Below are 16,494 nucleotides of genomic sequence, written 5' to 3' on the forward strand. Positions count from 1 at the left end.
ATGAAATCTTCTACTTGAAATGGCCCTTATGGGAGGTCCTCCACACTGGGTCCAACCTGTGGACCTTAGCCACATGGGAACCTTCATAAATTCTCCCTCAAAGAAACTTTTCTAAAAAGAGCATGATTCTGAACCCTCAAGGGTTAGCTATTGTATCCTAAGGCTGCTGTAACAAATTACCACAGATTTGAAAGAACAGAAATTTATTTTCTCACAGTTCTGGAAACTAGAAATCCAAAATCTGGCAGGGCCGTGTTCCTTCTAGAGGCTACTATAAAGGAGAACTCGTTTTCTTCTTCTTCCGCCTTCTGGTGGCTTCAGGTGATCCTTGGCTTCTTTGACTTGTGGCCACACCACTTCACTCATCGTCCCATTGCCTTCTCCTCTGTCTCTGATGATGAGATTTAGTCCACACCTGGATAATCCAGGAGGCTCTTATCTCAAGGTCCTTCACTAAATTGTATCTGCAAAGAGTCAGTTTTCCAAATAAGGTAACATTCACAAGTTCCAGGGATTTGACCTGTATATTTTGGGGGAAGGACCATTTTTTTAGTCTATCACAATGACAGTATTTAGCCTGGAGAAAGCCTGATGTTTCATGAAAGTCTTGGGTATGTTAAAAATTCTGTGAATGTTGTGTTATATTCATTTCCTGTTTTTGTTTTACTGTATTACTTCATTCATCCTTTACAATGTCAGTCACTGGTCACAGGATACAGACAAGGTCCCTGCTTATAAGAGATAAAACTTTTATCTTTTATCCGATTTTTTGAACAAGGTATAAAATTCATGGTTCATAAAAATGTGTCATATTTTTACTTTGGCATCACTGTTAAATAGTCCCATCTGAAAAGGTAAAAACAAATTTATGTGTGCCCATGCATTCTTTTAGACTAAACAATGTCTCTCTTTTATGTCTGTTTCCCAGATATACTTCAGCTATAATTAAAATCACATTAGTTTAAAACCATTACTGTAGGGCACCTGGGTGGCTCAGTCAGTTGGGCATCTGACTCTTGGTTTCTGTTCAGGTCATGATCTCATGGGTTGTGGTATCCAGCCCTGCGTTGGGCTCCACGCTCAGTGGGGAGTCTGACCCTCCCCTCCTCTAAAATAAATAAATCTTTAAAAAATAATTACTGCAATTTATTATAAGCCTTTTATCATTATAGAGTTTCTCATTTTACAAGTACAAAAGTACAAAAATTACAACATGTTATGATTTCACAAGAAGGCTTAAGAAGGACCGTTTGCTTTTGCAAACAACAACCAATTTTCCAATGCTGTCATATCAACTGGGTGTTCTACAGTTCAATTCCGTTCTAACACAGACAACCTGGAGTTAGTACAGACCCCACAGGTTAAGGGCTCAGTCCTACAAGATTGCCTCTACTTCGACACCCGCCACAAATGGGGTGTCCAGACTACGTGCACTTCTGCCTGGCCAACTACAATTTGGGGTGTTATCATGACCTACCCTCAGGTTCAATAATTTGCTAGATAAACTAATTAAACTTGGGAAAATACTATACTTAACAATTACAGCTTTATTATGAAGGCTACAACTCAGGAACAGGCAAATGGAAGAGATGCATAGGGCAAGGTTAGACAAGGTTAGGTGCAGAACTTCCATACTCTCTTCAGGTACACCATCCAGCCGGCAAATCAATCTTGTTACCAACTCGGAAGCTCCCCCCAAACCTTGTTATTCAGGAGTTTTTATCAAAGTGTCATTGCTAGGCATGATTGATTAAATCATTTGCCCTTGGTGCTTGAACTCAATCACCAGGGCCTCCCCCTCCCCTAAGGAGTGAAAGATAGGGGGTGGGGGGAGAACTGAAAGTTCCTTAAGCATAGTCAGCCCCTCTCTTGAAACTAAGGGACATCAAGAATCACTTCATTACCATAAACACAGGTACAGGGGAAAGAGACTTGCTATGAATAACAACACTCTTGAATCCCTAAGGAAATACCAAAGGTTTTAGGAGCCAGGGACCAAAAAAACCAAGTATGGTGGTGCCTGGCTAGCTCAGATCGTGGAGCGTACAGCTCTTGAACTGGGGGTTGTGAGTTCAAGCTCCACAATGGGTGTAGAGATTACTTAAAATTAAATCTTAAAAAAAAAAAAACCTTAAAAATTAAAAAAATTAAAAACCCAAATATGTATTTTTTATTAAACCACAAGGACCTATCTGGTCTTTTTATAGAAACGAAGGGATAAAAGCAGTAGCAAATGGAGGTGTCTGATGTTATTTGAAATTCTTATACTCAGAAGGCAAGAATTCAAGAATTAAAGGAATAAAAAATACCTTTGTTGGGTAGAATATCTGCCAAAATAGTAAGAATGGAAAGGATTATTTAAGGATTTATTCAGAATTTTTAAGTGTCAAGTTGAAATATATGTAAATGCTCCAAGCCCAGGGGAAGGAAAACAAGATGGTGTTACATACCTATATTAGAAGAATTGGGAGCAGTTTCTTCCTGGAGTAAGTATGTCCTGGATGTATTCATGAAGGAAATGAAAGCCATACCGTAGACTAGGAGAACTTCTGTTTAAAAATGTGGTAAGTTTATCACCTGAATTTACTGAAGAATTAGCATCCAGTATGTTCTAATGAAAATATTTATCTGGAAAGCTTTTTATTTTTTGCCAAGCATATTTCCTTCCTTCTACAACATTCCTATATCCATAAAATGTGTGTTCTTAAGTCTTTGGGCCAGTAGACTTGGAATAATAAGACCAGCAAATATATTTTCTTTTGAAGTGTGAGCAAATTACTTGTTTAAAGATCTCAGGTCTGTAAGGTCTGTAAGCCTTGCGCTAGACAAATTTATGACTAACTCAGAGTGCCATCTGGTGTTGAACAAATAGCATTTTGTGATAGATGTTTCCTAACCTTTGCATCCTGAAATATTCTTTTCGATCTCTGTGGAGAGGTTAATGTTGTTTTGCCCAGTCTTATTTTCTTTTTGTCAAAGGGAGGTTAAACTTGTATTTTTGTTCTTACTTTTCTTATAAATTGAAAGGGGGAGAATGAGTGGGGGAACTATGTTTTCAACTTTACTGGTGAATTTAATCATATTTGAGACTAAAAATTTACCTAATAGTATAGAGAGTTTTAACTATTGATGCAGATGAATAAAAGATGTGTCTTGCAAAATTTAATAGAGACACATAGCGAGTAGGTAAATTCAAGTTCATAATACAGTAACATTATTTCATTCAAACTAAAGACAGAAATTTCAGTGGTGTTTCAAAAAAAAAAAAAAAGCTATAGTGTTTAGTCGTGTCCCACCGAATCTCTCTTTATACTATAATGATTGATACAAAAGTGTGAGAGAACAATGCAATAGGAGTGCATCTAATCAAATTCCCTTAAACCTAATCTAATTCCTCTTTAATCTTAGAGGACTTCCCTGATCAACTTATCTAAAATAATGCTTTTACTCTGCTTAATTTTCTTCTGAGACATTTATCACCAACTGACTTTGTACATAGGTATATATGTATTTATTGTCTCCTTCGCTGTGCAAATGAAAGCACCAAAGGGCAGAAAATTTGTTTTGTTTAATGCTAAATTTACTTAAGAAACTATAGTTTTGGACGCTCCTGGCTGGCTCAGTCTGAAGAGCATGAAACTCTTGATCTCAGGGTCATTAGTTTGAGCCCCATAATGGGTATAGAGATTACTAAAAAAAATTTTTAAAAAACTGTAGAATTTTCACTATAGTTGCAGAAGTAAACAAAAATTTGTACATTTTAAAATTTGTACAATTTAAAATTTAAAATAGCAAAATTAATAAATGCCACAAAATACAGCATAAATAAATTTACATCGGAAATGTAATAACATTTGGTTAGAACAGTAGGCTGATAATTCTCAAGAAAAAAATTATGATGATCTTATTACTCATACTGAATTAGCTAATTTAAAATTTAATGGTCTACAATATAATATGGGAGAAAAGAGGGCAATCATTTAGGAAGACATCTAATCAAACTCCTTTCGATCTATTCTAGCTCTTTTTTTTTAATATAATGAAGCAGCTTATCAGAGAGGTCTTCTCTGATAATATTATATGAAATAGCTAAGACATCCTGCACTCCCTATAGCTCTTACTGCTTTATTTTTCTTCAGAGCATTTATCATCTCTTGACATATCTGTTTGTGTTTATTATCTGTATTCCCTCAAAGAAGGTAAGCTCCATGAAGGCAGGGGCCTCAACTATTTGGATCACACCAGATTCCCACGTTTTAGAACTGGATCTAGCATGCTGTAGATATTCAATAAATAAATGATAAATGCATGAATTATTTTGTTATATTTGAGTACAGAATATAATATTTTAATTTAGCAGTCCTTAAAACAAATTCATAGCAGTCTTCTGAAAAATAATATAATTTTATTATTATAATAGTTCATATGGTATAATTATCTCATTATAATTAATCTAATATTTCTACTCTGTTTCTAATTTACAAGTCATAGAAAAGAAAGTATTTGACTCTAGCATTTCAGAAAAGATAATCCTTTTATCATTTGCTCCTCCAAACTAGATCCTCTAGCAATTCCTATTTCAGAATGTGCAAAGTGTTTTAGAACCATTAGTAGTTGTCTGATCTCCTTTTAAATTGCAAAAAATAATGTTAAGAACACACAGTTTCAATATATACACATATCAAATTATTGTACTGTACAACTTAAAACGAATACAATATTATATGTCAATTATATCTCAAATACACATACACACATAGCTTATTACTCTTCATCATTCTTATCATTTAGAATTGGAATAAAAATGTGATGTTTTAGAAAGAGATTATGATTTTGTTATGAACCTGAAGTTATCTATACTGAAGTGGAAAGATGTTAAGCATATGTGAGATGGGTTTCAGAAGTAAGCAACTGCGTAATTCTCAAACTAAAAATCTGCTATTATGAATAAAACTTCAAGATACAAATTCTTTAGTGATAATAGCAAAAAAATTTCAGTGTGATGTTTTCCTTTCTTTCTATAATTCTTGTCATCATGTATATCTTATGTCTTTGTGCTTATCTGCCTTGATATAAAGTAAATTAATTTTAGTATAGGCTCTTTATGTATTTCATTGCATTTCCTATGTTTCCCCAAATCATTTTTTTTTTGTTTTCCCAAATAATCTAATTTTTAAAAAGTAACCCAGGGGTGCCTGGCTGGCTCAGTCAGAAGAACATGGGACTCTTAATCTTGGGGTCATGAGTTTGCGTCCACATTGGGTGTAGAGATTACTAAAAAATAAACTTTAAATGTAACCCCAAAAATAGAATAAAATGAAAATAGTATTTTTTAGAAAGGATACAATTATAACTGAAAAACAGTCCATACTCAGAAAATAATTTCCCACTATAAAAACAAATGAAGACTATCCAAATGAGAACAAACAGAGGATATTTATTAACAGTTCGCTATAGTAAGGGAGTCAGCACTTAGCACTTTGGCAGAAACTGAAAGGCAGACATGGGAGTGGGAAAGTTTTGTCGTTAAAAAAGAAAAAGAGACTTCGGGTGTGCTCTGATTGGATTTGTTGCCACGGGGAAGCTGGAGGCAGGCTAAATGGAGGCAGGACATCTCATATAATGGGACTGGGGAGCATATCTGGCTTTCTCTGGTTAATCCTAAGGCACAAGTGGGGGCAAAAACTGGGAAGCTGGCAGTCCTTAACCAAGTCCTGATTTTTTGGCTGTTTGCTGCAGAGTTGTAGTTTGGCTCCCTGGATTTGGTGCCGCCGAGGTTGTGAGTCAGAGTTCTATTGTCATATATAGCCCGGTCATTGTCCTTTTGTATATTCAGTCTCTCATCACTAAATGATGGGAGTTAAACTCTTGTTCGTGCACTCAATACATTTTATGTGCCCATCATATGCCAGGCACTGCAATGAATAATATAAATACTAGAGGGCAACTGAGATTGAATTTGAGGGATTAGGGAAGGCATACCAGAAGGTAAACCTTCTAACTCAAGGTTTCAACAAGAGTAAGAATTAGCTAGACAAGCGGGCGGTGGGGGGGAGATGGGGAGGAAGGGGACGGGGAAGAGCGCTCTAGCCAGTGGAGAAGAAGACAAAAGATATTACGTGCTTCCTTTTAAAATACTTTAATATAATCAGATTTGGAATTTAGCCATGTTCTTTCTTGTAATGTGCTGGTGAAAAAAAACAAGCATGAGTAGTTTCTCTGTTTCTGTATTTCAAACTCTGCATTGAAAGAGCAATCAAACCAACAAATCCAGTTTTGTCGTGTGCCTTACTTTTTCCCCCTCCTTTCTTTTCTTTGGCAAAGACTTTGGCAAAGTTTTGATTGACTTAGGCTTTGCTGCTTCCTCCTGTTGGAAATCCAATACTTCATTCTTTTTAAAAAATTCATTCTTGTGTTGTACCAGTAACCGACCAGATAGAGATGAGACCATCATCTTCCCTCACCCTCACTTCCAACAGATCTCTGATATTTCTTGGAGCATCCTGAAACAATTATCAACAGAGGTACAATTTGTGTGAGGAGACACATATTGTGTGCATTTTCATAGCTCAACTCAGTTCTGGAAAAAAATTGTGATGGTTAATTTTATGGGTCAACTTGGGCTAGGGCATGAGATGCCCAGATATTTGCTCAAAAATTATTCTGGGTGTTTCTGTGAGGGTATTTCTGGATGAGAACAACATATATATTGGTAGACTGAGTAAAGCACGTTGCCCTCCATAACGTGGGTGGGCCTTGTCCAATCATTTGAAGGCCTGAATAGAGTAAAAGGCTGGCTGACCCCCAAACTGAGAGAATTATCCTACCTGACGGCTTTCTTACTGGAACACTGGATCTTCCTGAATGACAGCATTTGAGCTGGGATATCAGCAGTATACATTTTGGACTTGTCAGCCTCCATAATCCCATGAGCTGATTCCTTATAAGAAAACATAAACATATTCTGTTTCTCTGGAGAACCCTAATACAATATCCAACTGTTTTATCAAAGATAAGAACATTGTTCAACTCTTCATTAGCTGTTTGTTCAAAATTACTTATGTCTTTATGGTTTCCCAAAAACAAAAGTTCAAATTCAATGAGCCTCGAATTCCTTTTCTCTATAAAGTTCCTGAACATTGCCAATCACTAATTATAGAAATCAATGAATCAAATCAGAATCCATTCTACAGGGAACTTTTACAGTGCTCAGTCCTTTCATTTTAAATTTTTTTTAATCTTTTTTTTTTTTAAGATTTTATTTATTTACTTGACAGAGACAGAGATAGCGAGAGCAGGAACACAAGCAGGGGTAGTGGGAGAGGGAGAAGCAGGCTTCCCGCGGAGCAGGGAGCCCGATGTGGGACTCGATCCCAGGACCCTGAGAACATGACCTGAGCTGAAGGCAGACGCCCAACGACTGAGCCACCCAGGCGCCCTCATTTTAAATTTTTTGAAAGATGTATTTATTTTAAAGAGAGAGGGAGCATGAGTGGGAGGGGCAGAAGGAATCTGAAGTAGACTCCACGCTGAGCAAAAAGCCCAACGCAGGGCTCGATCCCACGATCCTGAGATCTTGAGATCTTGACCTAAGCCAAAGGCAAGGGTCAGAGGCTTAACCAATTGAGCCACTCAGGCACCTCAGCCACTTCATTTCATTTTTTTTTAAGATTTTATTTATTTATTTGAGAGAGAGGGAATGAGAGATAGAGAGCACGAGAGGGAAGAGGGTCAGAGGGAGAAGCAGACTCTCTGCTGAGCAGGGAGCCCGATGTGGGACTCGATCCTGGGACTCCAGGATCATGACCTGAGCCGAAGGCAGTCGCTTAACCAACTGAGCCACCCAGGCGCCCCTCAGCCATTTCGTTTTAAAAGATGAGAACAGTGTGGCATATGGCATAGAGAAGTTGTCTGACCTACTAAAGATCACACAGTATTTGGAGGCAGAAAGCAGATTAAAACATTCATGTTCTAATTTCAAAGATTTTATTTATTTTATTTATTTGACAGAGAGAGACAGAGAGAGAGGAAACACAAGCAGGGGGAGTGGGAGAGGAGAAACAGGCTTCACTCAACCGACTGAGCCACCCAGGCACCCCATAAAGCATGTATCTAGTAGGGCATCTGAGATGGGCAGTGTGGACAATAGTGGTGAGAGAAGTCAGTACAGCCCTTTACGTATTCACAAAGAGAAAGGCTCTTTTTTTTTCTTATGATCAGTAATTTATTTATTTGAGAGAGAGAGGACACACAAGCATGGGGGAGGAGCAGAGGGAGAGGGAGAGGGAGAAGCAGGCTCCCCGCTGAGCAGAGAGAGCCCGATGCAGGGCTCGATCCCAGGACCCCGGGATCATGACCTCAGCCGAAGGCAGCCGCTTAACCGACTGAGCCACCCAGGCGCCCCGAGAAAAACTGCCCTTGATATCCAAGATCTAGATTGGCACCAACAGCTGGGCTGATATGTTCTTCTATCAGATATAGTTTGACAGACCATCAACATCAAATGCATGACTGCAATGAATTAAGACAAAACAAGACCACTCAGTACTCATGTTTGAACACATATGCCAAATGATCACTATGAGTCCTTTGCCAGTTACAGCTTGAACTTCACTTTGTTTCTCCCACTTGCTGGGTAAGACAAACTACAGACTTGCTGGCCAAATCTGGGCCTTGGCCGTTCTCATACAGACTTTCAGCTAAGAATGGTTTTAACGTTTTTAAAAGTTGTTTTTTGTTTTTGTTTTTGTTTTTTTAAAGGAAAACAAAGAAGAATATGTGAGAGAGACCATATGTAGCCTGCAGAGCCTAAAATATTTTCCATCTGGCCATTTACAGAAAAAGTTTGTCAATCTCTATCCTAGAGAAAATCAGGATACCCAATGATAAAATTACCTTTGCTTTCTGATAGGATCCAATACAAAGCAAAGCTCCACATCCTTGAATGCTCCCCAAAATTACCTAATATGAACCCAAAATCCTATAATAAGTCCTGTTTAACAACCTGTTACAGAGATACTGCACAGATACCAATAATGTATGGTCTTTCTTATAGCAAACAGTCAATAAGTCCAACTTTGTTTTTTGTTTTTGTTTTTTAAGATTGTATTTATTTATTTGACAGAGAGAGACACAGCGAGAGAGGGAACACAAGCACGGGGAGTGGGAGAGGGAGAAGCAGGCCTCCTACTGAGCAGGGAGCCTGATGCAGGGCTCGATCCCAGGACCCTGGGATCATGACCTGAGCTGAAGGCAGACACTTAACAACTAAGCCATCCAGGTCCAACTTTGTTTGACTAATAAATGTGTCAAGAACAATAGTCAGCAAACCCAGAGTCAGCCAAATCCCATATATCACCTGGTTTTGTATGACGGTAAGAATATTTTTTTTATAAATTACAGGGTTGTTTCAAAACAAACAAATGAAGAAAAATATGTGACAGAGACCACATGTGGCCCACAGACCCTAAGGTATTTACTGTTCAGTCCTTTACAGAAAAATTTGCCCAGTCTTGGTCAAGAACTGTGAAGAGTCATATTCTATTGTACTGGCAAACTGACAAGTTAATTTGGAACAGTTTCGTGGATGATGACAAAATTATATATGAAATTTCTGGATCAGAGATGAAAGGTTTATTACTGAAAGCAGTAGCCAGAGTATCAGCATATTTGCTTTGGTTTCCTGAGCCTCAATTCCCAAAGGGAGATATAGAAGGCCAGATGATACCAGCATCTTCAATGGGTGGCTTTACAGGAGAAGAACCCAGGGCTGAGGGTCAAGCACTTTGTGAGCAAGCAGCAAACATGATAGGATGATGCAATTAAACCAGTTCTCTTCACCTGGGGACTGAGCAGTGGTCATGTTGCAGTTACCTTGACATATTTAATTGCCTATAGGACTTTCTACAGCAACTGTTCAGGATCAAGAGATGGATAGATAAACCTTACAGTCTGACATCCCTAGTAAAAACATTCAGGGATGCTCAGGACCCCACACTGTGCTCCTGGTGGTCTCTGTTTGAAGGTCATGATGGAAGTGAAGTTTCCACCAAGATTCAGGGTAAACCTTCACTGCCGCAGACTGGCAGCCTTGCCTCTCTAGTTTGGACATCTGAAATCTCTTGTGTCTCCTTCTGGTGAACGCCCTCATGCCTGGAGTGGGTGGGTAAATTTATGCTTAACTGAGCTCTGATATTTTATTGAAGTCCTTCACATTGGGTTTTCTTTTCGTTTCATTTTGTTTCTTTCCTTAGGAATAGTCTCCTGGGATCTTTCTGTTATTTGACAGATTGGTATTGTTCCTTAGTGAAACTGTTCTTGCTAGCCTTGTAACATTTTCTCCTGTGGTCTGTCTGCTTGTCTAGTTGTTTATTAGCAGACAAGTCTATAGAAAGAGGACAGGCAAAGATCTGTCTATCCTCCAGCTGGCCCCAGGGTCAGAGAAGCTCAGGTCTTTAAATCAGCTTTACCTTGAGTCTCCATTTTTAAAAATTATATAAAGACTTCTTCATTAGTCTTGTCTTTGTAACCCTGCTTTGTGTAATTTCATCTGCTTAGAAGCAGGAGGTTTGTCCAACCTGAATTTGGTGACAGCCTTTGGCCAACTTGCAGAGATAGGAGGTAACAGAAGTATCATCTTTAGGGAACACTGCAGTTATAGGGTCTCCTCAATTGAAAATTGCCGCCCTCATGCCAAAACATTGCTTCCTTAATGTTTTCACACTGCAACATTAACTCGTATGCTTTTCTCTCTAACTTGCACAATTGTACCAGAAACATTTGGAATTATACTAGCCACTTTAGCTACATTTGACAAGAACAAGATTGTTCATTTAGGAGGTGCTTTGGAACAGAAAAAGGAAGAAACCCTGATGAGGAAATTGTCTTACGTGTGTACAAAAAAAAAAAAAAAAAGGAACTTTTTTACTGAAGGTAGAAAACACCCCCTCCTTCATATCCATACTTTGAAGATTAATAAAGGCTGGCTTTTTAAATTGTATGGCTAAATAAAATTGTCAAGGGCCCAAGTTATTCTTTAAATTAACTATAATAAAACTCGTGTGTGTGTGTGTACATGTTAAAATGGTATTTCTATATAAATTCTCTCTTGCATAGAAAATATAAATTAGCCTTTTACAGTGGTAACTCCATATTTGTCTGAAGCTGGCTCCTTAACATTTTGTTCTGTTTTTCTCTCTCGGAAAATGTAAAGATTAACTGATGGCTCAAACAAACAAAAACATTTAGTTTTAATGTGCTCATCCTAGAAATATCTAGTCCAGATAAAGGAAAAATCTAAAAGAAAAAGCAGTTGTCAAATTCTTACTTCTTGTTTTGTGAACCCTGAAAAGCATATTTACTGAATAACCCTTGTTACATAGTTACAAGACAAAATGACAAAGCTTTAGTTAGTTCCAAAATAAAGGAAGAGCTTTTGATATGATTCAGTTTTTATATTTTAATTTACTGTATAAAAATTACGCCAACACAGTATTTTGTTTGTACAGGACTAAGGTTAAATTTTTTATGATTTAAACTTTCTAAATTTCCTATGTTGGTTTTATAAGTTAAATAAATTATCATTGTTTTTATAACATGACTAAAATTACTTATATGTATGTGTTGTACATATATGTGAATATATAAAATATATGAAAATATAAATATATATAAAATGTATATTAACTAAATGAAATGATAACAGATATCTTTTCAAGGATTAAATATCATGAATAATTTTTTAAAATATTTTATTTACTTATTTGAGAGAGAGAATGAGATAGAGAGAGAGAGCATGAGAGGGGGGAGGGTCTGAGGGAGAAGCCGACTCCCCGCTGAGCAGGGAGCCCGATGTGGGACTTGATTCCGGGACTCCAGGATCATGACCTGAGCCGAAGGCAGTTGCTTAACCAACTGAGCCACCCAGGCGCCCAAATTTCATGAAATTTTTATAATACTACAAATAATAAGGATATAATATGTTAGCTAAAATTGTAAATTCCAGATCCTTAAATAATTTTAAGACTTTATTTTTTTAAAGATCTTATTTATTTGTCAGGGAGAGAGAGAGTGAGCCCAAGCAGGGAAAGCTGCAGGCAGAGGGAGAAGCAGGCTCCCCACCAAGCAGGGAGCCCGATGCAGGACTCCATCCCAGGACCCTGGGACCGTGACCTGAGTGGAAGGCAGATGCTTAACTGACTGAGCCACCCAGGCATCCCTAATTTTAAGACTTTAGACAAATGGTTAACTAACTAATCTTTTGATGCCTGGGTGGCTCAGTCGGTTAAGCTGCCAACCTTGATTTTGGCTCAGGTCATGATCTCAGGGTCCTGGTATGGAGCCCCACATTGGGTTCCCTACTCAGCAGGGAGTCTACTTCAGGATTCTGTCTCCCTCTGTCCCTGCCCCCGCTTGCTCACACCCCCCCCCCACACTCTCTCTCTCAAATAAATCTTTAAAAAGGGGAGGTATTACTGCTTATCAAGATGTTAATTTTAAAATTTTTTTATTGTTATGTTAATCACCATACATTACATTAGTTTTTTTAATTTTTTATTGTTATGTTAATCACCATATATTACATAATTTGTTTTGGTGTACTGTTCCATGATTCATTGTTTGTTCATAACACCCAGTGCTCCACGCAGAATGTGCCCTCCTCAATACCCATCACCAGGCTAACCCATCCCCCCAGCCCCTCCCCTACATCATTAGTTTTTGATGGAGTGTTCCATGATTCATTGTTTGTGCATAACACCCAATGTTCCATGCAGAACGTGCCCTCTTTAATACCCATCACCAGGCTAACCAATCCTCCCACCCCCCTCCCCTCTAGAACCCTGTTTGTTTTTCAGAGTCCATCGTCTCTCATGGTTCGTCTCCCCCCACAAAGACGTTAAATTTAATATGATGTATACATCTTCAAGGCCTCTTGAGGTCTGAACTTCATAACCTTCACAGCACCACTTCTGCCACAATCTATTGGTCAGACATCCTGGGGGAGAAGAGGTGCTGCTGGAACAAGCTATTGCAGGTGCAAGTGAAAGCTTTGAAGATGTAGGCCACTCCTCTGATGCCAGAGAAATGCTAAAGCAGTACTATATTGGTGGTGTGCATCCGAATGACCTTAAACCTGAAGGTAATAGCAGGGACCCTTCCAAAGATGCCACATGCAAATGTTGCTGGTCACACCGGATTTTGCCCATCATAGGCACTATTGTCTTAGATTTCCTGTATTGTTACTACACGTCAGAAAGCAAATCCTGAGATTGTGTGGAGTCAGAAAGCATATCCACTGGGGGCACCTGGGTGGCTCAGTTGTTAAGCGTCTGCCTTCGGCTCAGGTCATGATCCCAGGGTCCTGGGATCGAGCCCCTCATCGGGCTCCTTGCTCGGCGGGAAGCCTGCTTCTCCCTCGCCCACTCTGCCTGCTTGTGTTCCCTCTCTCATTGTCTCCATCAAATAAATAAATAAAATCTTAAAAAAAATATATTTAGAAAGCATATCCACTGGAAGTACGAGCTAGAGGCTTGTTTGGAGGCCTCACGAGGCCCTCTTCTTGAATCCTGCCAGGTGTGTGCTTTCCCCCTTGGAGCCCAGATGGTTGGCCAGACATCCACCCCAGAACTGGGGCCAGTGTCCTTCATCTCCTAGAGCCTTACTCCCAAAGCACCTGCTGATTGTTCTGTGTCCCTGCCAGTGCCCCTCTCTCTGCTGGCTTCCACTCGCCAAACTTTGTTTTATAATTACAATCCATATGTCCTAGTGACCATCGTCCTTTGGGGAAAATGTCTGCTTTCCGATACTTAGAATGCACATTAGACTTTCTTAACAGGGCAACACACTCTGGTTTTGAAACTTTTCTTTTTCCATTTTTCTTTGAGATAAATATATATATTTAAATAAATAAACACATATACACATGTATACTATATTAATATACATATTTTAAGGCTATTGTTAAAAACTTCAAATATCAGTGCACCTTGGTGGCTCTGTTGGTTAAGTGTCCAACTCTTGATTTCAGCTCAGGTCATGATCTCAGGGCTGTGGGATCAAGCCCCACCCACATCAGGCTCTGTCCCTCTCCCTCTGCTCCTCCCCTCGCTGGCTCTCTTCCTCTCTCTCTCTCAAATGAATAAATGAAATATTTTTAAAAACTTCACATGTGTTAATTATTTCTATATATATTCATTTGTGCCTAAATACACACATATATCAAGGTATATTTAGGAATCTTATATTGACAATAGTTATGCAAATAATGTACAAAAAGAGTAAAGTTAGAATATGGGTGTTTTTTTTCTGTAAGAAGATTCAGTTATTCTGTGCCCAAATTAGTAGATGTTCCCTTTGTCACCAAAGTATTTGTTAATTCTTAGTGCTTTATCACATATTCTTAAACAGTTTTGAAGAGGTTCCTCTTTACTTTTGAAAAAATTCAGCCTGCTTCTCCTTCTCCCTCTGTCCCTCCTCCCCACTTGTGCTCTTTCTCTCTCAAATAAATAAAATCTTAAAAAAGAATAAAAAGATGTACCACTTTCTCCTGATTGCTAGACATTTATTCTATAGGAGAATTCAAACTGAGACTTGTTAGGAATTCTTTGGAAGCTGGTGACTGGAGAAGTGGACAGCTTTCACCCAAGACAAAGAAACAAGACTAGTTTTCCAATTTTTTTCTGGTTAATTGTCTGCGTTCAGCTTTAGGACTAATCTTGCCTTTCATTGTATTTTGGAATGAACATCACTGAACTAATACTAGTAGTATTTGCATGGGATTTAAACACAAAAAATGCTCTACACATTTCTTTAACTGTTATAAGCAACAAATTACTAATGTCATATCTCATTACATTGAGTTTAAAAATCACTACCCTCAAACTCACAATTTATCCTAAAAGAGACTGTCTGGTCATTGCTATAGACTGAATGTTTGTGGTCACTCCCTTTTTCCTTCCACCATGTGAGTATACAATGTGAAGACTGAGGTCTATGAACCAGAAAGCAGCCTCTCACCAGACAATGACTCTGCTGGCATCCTGACCTTGGATTTCCTAGCCTCTAGAACTATGAGAAAGAAATCTCTGTTATTCATAAGCCCCTCCAGTCTATGGCATTCTCTTATAGCAGCCTGAATGGACTAAGTCATTGTTTGTGTATGAAATAAAATTAAGTATCATTTGAGGGAACTACTGTTGATTCTCCTAATCTACTCATCAAATCTTGAGTTTGTTGAACTCATCTATCCATTTATTAATTTAACATTTTCTAGGAGCCAATAATGTGCCAAATCATGTGCTAGACACTAGGATATGATGACACAGGTCTATTGCCCTTCAGTTTTGCAGGAAGAGGCAGGCAAGTAAATAACGGCTGTCAAGTAATAGTGGGTGCTCTGATACAAGTATGATTAGAGAGTGTGGGAGATTAGAGAGTAGTAAGTTCTTTGTAGTATGTTTTTGCAGTGAGACCCAGGAAAATACCACAGGGATGGGTGCATTTGCACAACAGACAAAATTTCTCAAATTAATTTGCAAAATGGCCATAGTTAGAATAGGAAGCGAATCACACACTTTTATATCCCTCTGTATTGCACATGATAAAAATGGATCCCTTTTGAAGCAGGTCAAGGTATTTGGTTATATCAATACAGAAGTTGCCTTCCCACTCCCTCCTTTCTGCTACAGTACAAGGAATAAAAAAATTATGGGCCCCACGGGGTGATTGTTTTAAGGTATGCAGGCCACAGTATATTGTATTTATATCATTGTTTCCAGCATGGCAAGGACACCCTTTAGCCTTCTGAGTGCCAATAAAGAATCAAGTAATCCTAAAGTGTTCTAATCCTGACAGTTTGGAGTTTGTGTTTTCTAACTTTTTCATTAGCATCTTTGAACAGGGCCATTTAAACCTACCTCTTTGGGGCTGGCAGGGAGAAGTGGCCAGGATGGAAAAAGTCATCCTCTAAGGAATTGAAGTGGAAGATCCAACATTTACGATATTTTGATGATTTGCTAGATGCTTTCTTTCATCTTATTCTCATACTAACTCCTTTTCTCCAGTAACCAATTAATGCTTTGAGAAGGTATGTATCGTAGCCAAGGTCAAACAACAGCTAACAAATATAGGTATCCGGGATTGATCTCCTCCGGGCTAGGTCATTACCACTATGTGAATACACTAAAAACAAAACAAAACAAAACACCCCCAAACTAATCCGCCCCCAAACCGCACCCTTCTAAACGGTTTTAATAAGATCACTAAGACTGAGAGGCCATTTAATGGGTCCCATTTAGTTGGTAAGGTAATCCGAGTGTTTTGCAAATCTGCCAAACTCAGTTCCTTCCAAAGGAACGAGCCGAAAGCCTTTGTCCGCAAAGCGGGTCGGCGGTCACTCGGTGCGTGTTCAAGGGACGCAAGCAAGCGGCTTCCTTGCAGGTGCGCGCGCACCTGTCGCTAGCCGCGTGCGCGCTGCGAGGGAGGGAGGTACGTGTC

General features: G+C 38.7%; 1 long non-coding RNA gene across 1 annotated transcript; it reads right to left on the minus strand.

Moving 5' to 3' along the window:
* Positions 1-6,170: 6,170 nt before the first annotated feature.
* On the minus strand, positions 6,171-16,390 carry LOC141371047 (uncharacterized). The gene is made up of 4 exons (XR_012375656.1): positions 15,915-16,390; positions 13,985-14,128; positions 6,828-6,940; positions 6,171-6,503 (listed from the first exon to the last, which is right to left on the minus strand). It is a non-coding gene; the product is annotated as an uncharacterized lncRNA (long non-coding RNA).
* Positions 16,391-16,494: the final 104 nt, after the last annotated feature.

This window comes from Callorhinus ursinus, unplaced genomic scaffold, assembly GCF_003265705.2.
Source record: "Callorhinus ursinus isolate GAN/ISIS: 27379988/994484 unplaced genomic scaffold, GSC_fseal_2.0 scaffold54, whole genome shotgun sequence".
In the NCBI taxonomy this organism is placed as follows: domain Eukaryota; kingdom Metazoa; phylum Chordata; class Mammalia; order Carnivora; family Otariidae; genus Callorhinus; species Callorhinus ursinus.